This window comes from Eretmochelys imbricata, chromosome 8 (genome assembly GCF_965152235.1).
Source record: "Eretmochelys imbricata isolate rEreImb1 chromosome 8, rEreImb1.hap1, whole genome shotgun sequence".
NCBI lineage: Eukaryota > Metazoa > Chordata > Testudines > Cheloniidae > Eretmochelys > Eretmochelys imbricata.
This window is the reverse complement of record NC_135579.1, coordinates 49,019,282-49,029,615: the sequence shown is the minus strand read 5'-3', so window position 1 is coordinate 49,029,615 and position 10,334 is coordinate 49,019,282. Positions and strand designations below refer to the sequence as shown.

Here is a 10,334-nt window from a genome sequence, read left to right as displayed (position 1 = left end):
CAGTGCCCCTCAACAGATTATCTGTTGCTCAGTTGGGCTTAAGAAAAGGCACTTAGGCCTTATAAAGAAGAAAATCACTGTATGTGGGTGTCAGCATATGCATGGGAAATAAGAAAGCACCTACAAGGCCCTGAGTCAGCAGGGGGAAACCACTACTGGGGGAAAGTCCTGTGAAGAAGGCCAAATCCTCTCTTCCCTCGCTGTATCTTTCCCTACTAATTCAGGCCCCTGCAGGGGCATTCTTCCTCCCTGAAGGCAACTGCCAACACTCACCTCTAGCTATCTACCCCTTATAAGGTCCAGGTGCCTTCCCCTAAGTTAGGCAGCAGGTGATCAGTCCAGGTCCATGGGACTCTTCTCTCTCAAAGAGGGCAATCATGCCTAACATGGACCAAAAAAAAAAAAAAAAAAAAAATTGTACTGTTAGTAGGATTGGCAAAATTCATTTTTTTAAATAACAGTTTAGTTGTAAGCATTTTTTATTTTTATTTAAATGTTCACAGTTGCACAAAATTGTGGGGTTTTTTTTAGAATTGTATCAATTTAAATTTTCATAGTTATGGGAAATAATAGGGGGATCATATAATTATTTAATGACAGTAAACAGTGAGGTTAAAGCTTTATAACCATTAAAAAGCAAATTGTCAACATCTCATGTCAAAATATATAAATTATCCTCAAGAGAAACTCTAAATTCTCAAGCAACATTTTCCTTACTTTACCTATTTGTAGATTCTGAATGTTACTGATGGAAATATTTATCTGTCAGTGTGTGTGAAAATGCTATTTACTAATTAAAGAATCTAATTCTGCCAAGCCTAATTATTAGCACCTGTTGAACTGTATCCATCTGTTGCCTCTTGTCTTATACTTAGATTGTAAGCTGTTTGGGGCAAAGAGTGGCTTTTTGTTTTGTTTATACAGTGCCTAGTGCAATGGAGTCCTGGTCCATGAGTGGTATAATAATAGCTCTGAAGCACCTATGTAATAAAGCAATTTGTAGAAGGGGAGGAATAAAGATGTGTTTTAAACCCACTTTTAAAATACACTGTGATTCAATTAACTTTCTGAAAGGACAGAGTGAAATGAAATAGTACAAGGCCCTGATCCTGCAAATGGGTCTGAATACCCTATTGAAGTCAACAGGACTCCATGTGAGCACTGCGGTCTGATCACACAGAGTCAGTTGCAGAACTGAAGTCCAGATTTTTTTAGTATTTATAGCACACAACTGGGCAGTAAGGACTGTTGGTTTGTATTGTCAGTATGTCCTTGAAAAAGTCACAACCTCTATGTCTCAGTTTATGCATCTGTAAAACAGAGGTGTGGTTAATAATATTTAGCTCTCACAAAGCAGTTTAAATCTTCTAACCTTTGGACATTTACTATCTAATTAATGCAGTGAGGCGTCATTAATTTTTGGAAAGTACTTTAAAATCCCCAAATAGCCAGGCTTGCCCTGCGAGGTATTATGTGACAAAGGAATCCTTCAGGGGGACCCTGAAATATCTTACCTTTGTTCTAAATTATTTTAACAGCAGTATAACAAGGTGTGTCAGCGTAGCCCTCCTCCTAAGGAAACCAAGGACTGGCCTCTCCCGGCCTAGGATACTTGGCATCCATAGGCCTAACACCACCAACAGCTGAAGCCGCCACTTACAGAAGGTTCCCTTAGAGTACAAGGGGTGGGGAACCATTAATCTTTCTCCACCCTCTGCCCAAAAGCGTGGGTGACGTTTGGGCAAGGAGGAAGAAAGAAAGCGTTTGGGGGAAGGGCACCCGTTAATCTTCCTCCCGCTTCGGAAATACGTGTGTGTATGTGGGGGGAGAGGGGGTGGTGTTGCTAGAGGAGGAGGGGAGTAGCCAGGCGGTTTCACCTGCGTGTCTCCTTCCCAGAAAGGGCAGGGGCCTGGTTGTCGTCGTGGGAACAGCCAGAGTGGAAGCGAAAGGCTACAGCAAAGGGGTTTCAGCCTTCAAGGGCTTTGTTTGGCAGTTTGCTCCAGAAGGGGTGGCTGAGTGAGGGGCGAAGTCAAGCAGCCAGGGCGTTGTTAGCAGCATTCGTCCCTAGCCGGGGAGCGGTGTAGCCCCCGCCAGGGACTCCGCTTCTCTCCTCTCCCCTGGCGCTGCGCGGACGCCCGCGGCAGGAAGGAGAGGCGGAAGAAAGGGGAAGAAGCTCCGGGCAGGCCGCGGGAGGGAGGAGCAGTCTCGGGGGGAGGCGGCAGACGCACAAGATGGCCCCTGCTGCAGAGGCAGCAGTAGCAGCCGGCCGTGGGGCGGAGGTGGTGGCGGCCGGGCGGCCTCTGCTGCTGTTGCCGGTGCTGGAGGCGGTGGGCTCTATGGCCAGCCCCGTCTCCCAGAGCTGAGAGGAGCCGCTGCTGGGAGCCCAGCCGTGCGGTGAGTGCGGGTCCTGGGCTTCGATGCGGGGAACAATGGGGCGGAGGTGGCTTCTCTCGGGCCTGGCCCAGTGGAGGTCGGGGGCTGGCCTTGCCTTAGTTAAGGCTTTCAGTGACAGGGGGTCATTGCAGGGGGCTCTAGCCTGTGTTCCTGCCTCCATCTCTAGGCCTCAGGCTTCGGCCGGTCTCCATTTCCGAGTTGCTGTGTCTTGGAGGAGACCAAGGAGGCTAGTTCTATGAAACTGGGGGCCGGAAGAAAGAGGTTTCCTTTGCCCTTGGAGGAGGAGTGGAGGTGGTAGTTCCAGGGGCTCTTGGTTTAGGGGAGTTGGGGCTGGCCTCGTGTCACTCTGGGGTGGGGACAGAGGACACTTTTTTGGTTCCGGGGAGAGTCTGAAGTATGAGAGAGAATACATTCTGCAGCCCCAGTTATAAAGGTATGTAGTTTTTTACAACACAGATGGGAAGTTGGTTTCTGCCCTCAAAGGGTTTAGCTCCCACTGTGGATTTGCAAAACTGATGTGACACACACATTGGATGCTTTGTTTAAAATATGTCCACAAATATCTGTGTGTTTCTCGTCTCTCTCTTCCCCCCCTCTCCCCCCTTAGTCAGCCTGCTGCTGTTTTGGGTGCCTATCAAAGTTGTAGGGAACATTCAGAGTAAGTTGGCCAGTGATTTCTGTGAGTGTCTGGAAACTGAGAACCTGGCATTTGTTTGGGAAATGTAAATCTAAAAAGACCCAACTAACTTGACATTGTTTTTGTTTCTGGTATTATGTTAGACACAGAGTTAAAAGATGGGGCACGGATTTCCTGCCAGGAAACAGAGCACCGAGTAGCTACCCTTATATCTTTGGGGGGGAGGGGGAAAAGAAGAATGCCCAGAAATGATGTTTTGTCTTCAGAGGCCATATTGAGTGAGATCTGTGCCATTTTAAGAGTCCACGAGTAGGGAAACTGATATTTCTTCTAGAAACTGGTATTTCATTACATTCTTTCCACACATGCTGCTTTCTTCTGAACAGTTGTTTTAAAACTTGTTTTGTTTCAGTCAGTTATGGAAAAAAATGCATTGGTGACATTTTATCAGTTAGTAAGGAGCGTCCATTATTTTAATGTAATTTTGATGGCCAAATGGTTAAATTGCAAAAATGAGTTCATGTTAAAACAGCCAGTTCACTTCTATCAGTAGCAATGCTGCTTTTTCACCACTGACTCTTTTAGTGACATATTATCCTTTGATCACTCTGTTGTAAGATGACAACTGGACTATTTCTACATTTATACTATACTACAGTGATGCCCAGTTTCAGTGACATATGGAAGTGTGCTACCTTTTCCACTAAAGTATTTTTTCCATCTTCAGGGATATATAAATCTTGTTTTAAGCCCTCCTGCCAATTCTTGAGCATATGGGTAACTACTTTTGTGTGGTCTCATTGACTTCATTGAATAAAGTTATGCACATGCTTGAGTGCTGGCAGGATTGGGGTCCACATCTTTATCAGTTAAATTAGCATAGAAATTATCCATCCATAAATGCAGTGTTTCATTTCTACCATTGATGTGAAGATATAGTTTCCATTAAAGTTAATAAGATCTAGGTGCATCAAAGGGAGATGATCTCCCCCTCCCTGCCTTTCCTGAAATTTTCAGCCTATTATTCCTGCCCTAGAAAAGGCTCCTCCAGAGCAGATGATTAGCAGGTTATTTTGAGGGACCTTTGCACTGATAGTACATGCGCTCTGTTCGTTTGTTTGGACTCCGATTTCCATGCTGTCAGTAAAACATCTTTGATCAGCATTAAAATTCATGGGGATGAGGAGGAAATTGCTTGTTCTTTGTACCAAAACCAACATCATTTAAACCAAAATGTACTAGATTGTTGGTTTGAAGTTGGTCTGGGCTGGTAGTGACTACAAGATCTGACCTAATGTCTGTCTGTGGTTCATGAAACTAAGGGCAGATCTACATGTAAAATGTTGCATTGATGCAGCTGCGCTGGTGTAGTGTAGTTAATCCACCTCCCAGAGAGAGGATAGCTATGTAGATGAGAGAAGCTCTCTAGTCAACATGTCTACGGGGGGCGGCTAGGTCTGTATAACTCGGTTGCTCAGAGCTGTGCATTTTTCACACTCCTGAGCTATGTAGTTATACTCAGATAGGTCTGTAGTGTACACCTGGCCTTAATGATGGCTTTAGCCCACTTCTCAAAGTGTAAGTGTCTGCATGACACAGACCAGCACCAGTTTTGCTAAGGGCGTGGCTACACTGGAAACTTCAAAGCGCTGTCGCTGTCGCGCTCCCATGGCAGTGTTTTGAAGTGCGAGTGAGGTCACATGTGAGCACTGGGAGAGAGTTCTCCCAGCGCTCGGAGCCTGTTTACGCTAGCGCTTTAAAGCGCTCTGACTTGCTGCACTCCGGAGGTGATTTTTTCACACCCCTGAGCCAGCAGGTTAGAGCCCTGTAAAATGTAAGTGTAGCCAAGCCCTAACTGAAAGGTTTAACAGGGTTAAGTGTTGAAGACCTAAATTATTTAAAGATGGCCCTCCAAAGCAGGTTTGAACTAACGTTGATGGGACAGTTTGCAGAAACTTGAACTCCTGTTGCCTATGACCTACCAGCTATCTGGATGGAGATCTTTTATCGCAAATGCTGTCAGTCTGGTACTCTTCAGTAGTGGTGAATTCAGAAAATATATACACCCAAGATTTTGAATGAATTGGTTTATTTTCTAGTATGTCTGAATATTTGGAAAGAATCTGAAAAGGGTGGCAAGGATTGAAAATTTCACCGGTCTGAGACTTGCTATATACATAGGCTTGGCAGAATTTGATTTAATTTTTTTTTAAATTTAATGTTTAATATTTTTAATCATTTAATTTTCACAGTTGCAGGACATTAAAGGGGGTTAGTGTTAGAGTAGTGCTGACAGCAGGGCTTCAGGGGGCTCCCTGCATGGCCAATGGGCCTGACACCTGGCTACAGCATTCAGGGGAGGCTGTGCTCCAGACTCCATGAGGAGGAGGGTGAGCTCCCAGCCCTAGAGGAGGCCACCCTACTGAAGAATGACTTTTGCATGGGGATGGCCCCTGTAAATCTGGCTGTGAATGAGCGAGCGGGGAGGTGACAGTGGGGCTGCAGAGTGCTCCCTGCATGGTCACCAGGCTGGTGACACCAGATCCATGCAGGTGTTAGCTGTGGGGGAAGCTGCACTTGTCGACTGTTACAGATATTTTTTGTTGATTTCTCTGTCAGGTAAAACTGATGTTTCACAATGACTAATGATTTAAATCAAATCCTGCCAATCCGACGTATATGATACTGGACAAGTGCTCCAGAGAGGTACTGCTAGATTAACAGATTGATAGTGTTAAAGTTTATTATCTCATACTCATCATTGCGAAAAAGGTGTGCTGTATGCCATTCAAAAACAGGAATTAGTTTTTTGTTTGTTAGCTATGCATGTTGTGATTACCATATTTCTTTTTCCATGTGAATTCCAACATGATTTTACTGTCTAATATTTAGAAAACAAATGACTGCAAAATAATGCTTTAAATGCCTTAACTGTAAAATAGGGATAATGATGCTTGCTACTTTTGTAAAGCTGTTTAAAGCACTTTCCATCAGTAGATAGTATAAGACCTGGGTATTTTTATTTATTTATTTATTTATTTACTTTCTCCCTGAAAAGCTTAGAAATCCCAGCTTTCAAATGGTATGAAGAATAACACTGAAATTTTAAAAAATGAGTGTCTAAAGTTAGGATCCCAAATATGTGGCCTGACTTTCCAAAACTGATGATCACCCGAGAAGCTCCCATACGTGGTACAACCAAACTTCCTTCTAAATCTTGACCTGTCTCTCACCATCACTGAAATCAATTGCAACATGATTTTAAGTAGCTGCAAAGTAGAAGAGGAACAAATAAGAAAATAATCAGTGTGGTTTTTCCCCTAGTCCCCCAAGGCCTGGTATACTGCAGCCTGCTTGAGTTTTTGATGGACTAGTGTTTAGAACCAGAAAATTTTCCCCAGTATTGCCATTGAACCATTGATTACACAAACATGTTCAAATCCTGAGTGGAGATGCATACATCTGGGGGAAAAAAACATTTAATTTTTCATTTTACAAAAAATCTTTTGTGACAGTTAGGTATGTGTAAAATAACTACACCATATACCGAAACTCAGCAAGTGAACCAATGTCAACGAACAGTAACCTTTCTATAAAAATTCTTTTGGTCTTCCACCCTTTCAAACCACTTTCAAGAAAAGCCTGAGAAAATAGATAGGCCTTGCAACCTTCCCCTCTCAATGGAGATAGATGAGGAGGGAAGCAAATTCCATTTGTGGATGGAACTCCACAGAAAACTGTCTCTATATGTACAAAGCAAGTGGTTGTTGGTCTTTTAACAGCTGAGATCAACTGGATACTTGAGCCATTTCTCTTTTTGTGCTTTAACCTAAGATACACAGGATCAGGACCATAAAGTAACTTGTATATCAGAGCCAGTATTTTGGAGATGCACCTGACAATGAACTCGGAGCTAGTATAGTCAAGGGAGCACAAACATGTGCTTTATGTGTGAAATGGCAGTAAGTAAGCAGGCAGCTGCGTTCTGCACTGCTTGCAGTTTCAGTGTGACCTTTAAGGTTAGTTGTATGGAGGGCACATTGTCTGGAGATTGTTGGGTAACTGTCATGACATCCACAAATAGCTACTAATCATGTGTAATTTTGTTACTGTCCAAAAATATTAATAACACATGTTCAGTTGTAAGATACGTTCTCCTTTTGAGTTGATCCATGCGTAGCTCCTGTTAGCGCCACTGTGGTCATGAGCATGTCTTGAGAAATATGGTAGGGCAAACTATCTCTTGCACACAATCCCATTGTTTTAATTGGTGGCCTGTGTAGTAGAACTTGAAGTGACAGAATACTACAGTAGTTTCAAAGGAATTAATGACTTATGTCCCCTATACTTCTGAAATGACATAACGAGGAGAAGTCTTAATGTCTGTAAAACTGTATGGGCACTAACCTGTTTCAGTGTGGTATTACAAATGCATAGGTGTTCTCTGCTCCCCTCTCCCCCCCCCCATATTGGGAAATCAGTTACAGTGCTTCAGGAAATAATGTCTCTGTTGCAGCACAGCAGTTACTCATATATCAGCTGTGAGAGGCACTTGTTCTGACCTTTGATTAGGTGACGATTCTGGATAATCATTCGTTCATTGCAGTTTCATGCTGCTGTTAGAGTGGCACTGATTGTGTCCTCCTATAGTTGAAATTACAGAACAGCATCCATAAAACCTCCCTCTTGGTAGTTTCTCCTTCAAGCTGAAATTTTCCATGCTTCATATTTGACCAAAAATGATTTTTTTTTTAAACATTCAGCTCTTTGAGTGAGAGAAAATGAAGTAGATCAAAAATACAAAATGAGCAATTATTAGAGAAGATAAATGTTTTTTATAAGTTTTGTCTGCCCTCTACTACACTGAAATGGAAAGCGATGTGCTGGAGAGAAAAAACATTGCTCTCTCTCCTAAGTTTACTTCCTTCCACAGAACATATGGTAGGGGTGTGTATGGAAATGGGTGTTGGGGGAGGTGAGTGTGTTTCATATAACTTTTTGAGAGAGAGAGAACCTGTTCTCTATATATTAATACAATTTTCAGCCTTCAGTGGCAGGGATGGCTTGTTGATCGAAACATGTTTGAAATGCTTATTGTCCTGGAGCCATCCATTCAAATTTAGGCAATGTTGATTTCCCTGCTACTTACTGATTGGGATTTTCAGAAGCAGTGCAGTTTTGTAGCGTAAACAAGATCTGCTGTGGTTGGATGTTTCTTTTAAAGTGGTCATCAGTGAAATAGTTCGATGTTGACTTCAAATTACTATAAGTCAATAACATTATGCTTGTTACTGCCACATTGTTCCTGGTGGAGCTGAACCAGTGTTAGCAACACTGAAACTTATTCTGGTGTAGACAAGGCCTGAGAGCCCCAGAGCTGCTTCTGGACTTGTAGATCCCATGCAAGATTTCAGAACTGCTGCTAGCCTACCATGCTGGCTAGTATCCCATCTGTAATTCCTCTTATTTAAACTTAGCTGTATATAAGGCGGGGCCAGGATTCAAATATAGATCTTGCCTTAAATGAACTTTAAAAAACGTTTACCATCTTAATAAGTGGACTTTCAGACAAAGTGATGGTGAGGTGATGTCTGAGATTGAAGGGTTAGAGGTTCAGATGGTGCATATCCATGACTTCCTAAGTGTGAAGTAGCTGAACTTCTAGCTAAAACATGCAATTTAATTAAAAACAGCTACTATATAGGAGCATTGAAGGGTAATAAATGTTGTAACCAGGGGTGATCCAGGGAATTAAAAACAGTAAAACTTACTTCTGTACCTAGTAAATTGGTTGAAATGATCATTAAAAATAGAACAATAAAACCTCCTGGAAGATATCATATGATATTATACTATGTAATCTGCATGGTTCTGCAATGGAAAGTTGTCTCACTAAACTCTTATAAAGCTTTGAAAGTGTCAGCAAAGTAGTGGATACAGCAGAACTGGTTGTCCTAATTTATTTAGATTTTCGAAAGGGCTTTTGGGGTGTTGTGGAAGCTAAGTTTAGTTAGCATTCAGAGGGAGATTAGATGCTTATATGGACAAGAATATTCCCACTGATGCATTCAGAGTTTTGGAAGGGGTTAAAAAAAACCCTCATGCTTCATGTTTTAAACTAGTCTCTAACTATCAGGGATGAGGATGAGAGCTTCATTTGGATAAATTGTATTTTATCTGCCTACTGTGATTCTTGCACCTTCCTGTTAAGTACCTGGTACTGCCACTGTCAGAGAGGAAACAGGATTAGGTGGACCACAGAGTCTGGTGCAGTATGACAATTCCTATGTTTTCTATATGGAATACAAATTGTGATAGGATAAAATGAAAGCCAGAAAAGGAAAAGCACACTTCTCTTGTCCCCAAAATATTCTCCTCAGTAGTAATGAATTATGCCAACTTTGGAATAGTATCAGAGGGTAACTGTGTTAGTCTGTACCTACCAAAACAACGAGGAGTCCGGTGGCACCTTAAAACTAACAGATTTATTTGGGCATAAACTTTTGTGAGTTAAAAAAAACACTTGTTCAGTTGCATCAGAAGTGTATTTTTTTTTACCTACGAAAGCTTATGCCCAAATAAATCTGTTAGTCTTTAACTTTTGGAATAGTTCCTTTGAAGAAAGGGGAGGGTGGAGGAAGAGACGGAAGACAGAAATTCATTAAATGTTAATAGGAAAATACAATTCTCTGTTAAACATTCACATGCAAGTATTGTATTTATATTAGCTCTTGTACTCATCTTATACCAGCTCTTACTTTTTCGTGGTGTTTATAAATTTACACTTAATAGCATGACGTGAGCAGTCATTTCCACAGCCAGCATAATGTGTTATCAAAGCTATCCTTTTCCTGGGGTTTCGTTTTGTCATTGTACTATTAATGAAGTTCACCTCAGGCCTTCCCTCCATGTTTAGCTGCTCTTAGAGATGGTCACAGGACTTCTGCACCTGTCTACTAAATCCTCTCTTCTGCAGATCCAACCTTGAGAGCCGCTCCCGTGTAACTTATATCAGTGGTGGAATTTAGTGAACTTCATTGGTACTAGTGAATCTGCTGTAGTCTTGGTCTCTAGCAGCAGAATCAACAATAACTGCAATTGGGCTGGGTTCACAGAACTGTCAGCCTGTTACACATGCTAATACAAAAAGATGGAGAGTTACATGTTCCTGTTGCAAGAACAAGCTGTTCTGCTTCAACGGGTCCAGCACGAATTTTTTTCATCCCTGGCATGTGCAACATTCCATGGTTGTTGTATTTTCCACTCATCCATCAGGTGCTGGCTACGGCCAAAATGTGAGGGA

General features: G+C 42.2%; 1 protein-coding gene across 2 annotated transcripts in view; it reads left to right on the top strand.

Annotated features, from left to right (window-relative positions):
* The first annotated feature begins 2,213 nt into the window (after positions 1-2,213).
* RC3H1 (ring finger and CCCH-type domains 1) overlaps positions 2,214-10,334 on the top strand; it is a 105,347-nt gene continuing 97,226 nt past the window's right edge. For both annotated transcript variants that reach the window (XM_077825436.1, XM_077825435.1), the window contains exon 1: positions 2,214-2,394. The gene's annotated coding sequence lies outside the window, so the exon portion shown is untranslated. The remainder of the gene's footprint in view (positions 2,395-10,334) is intronic.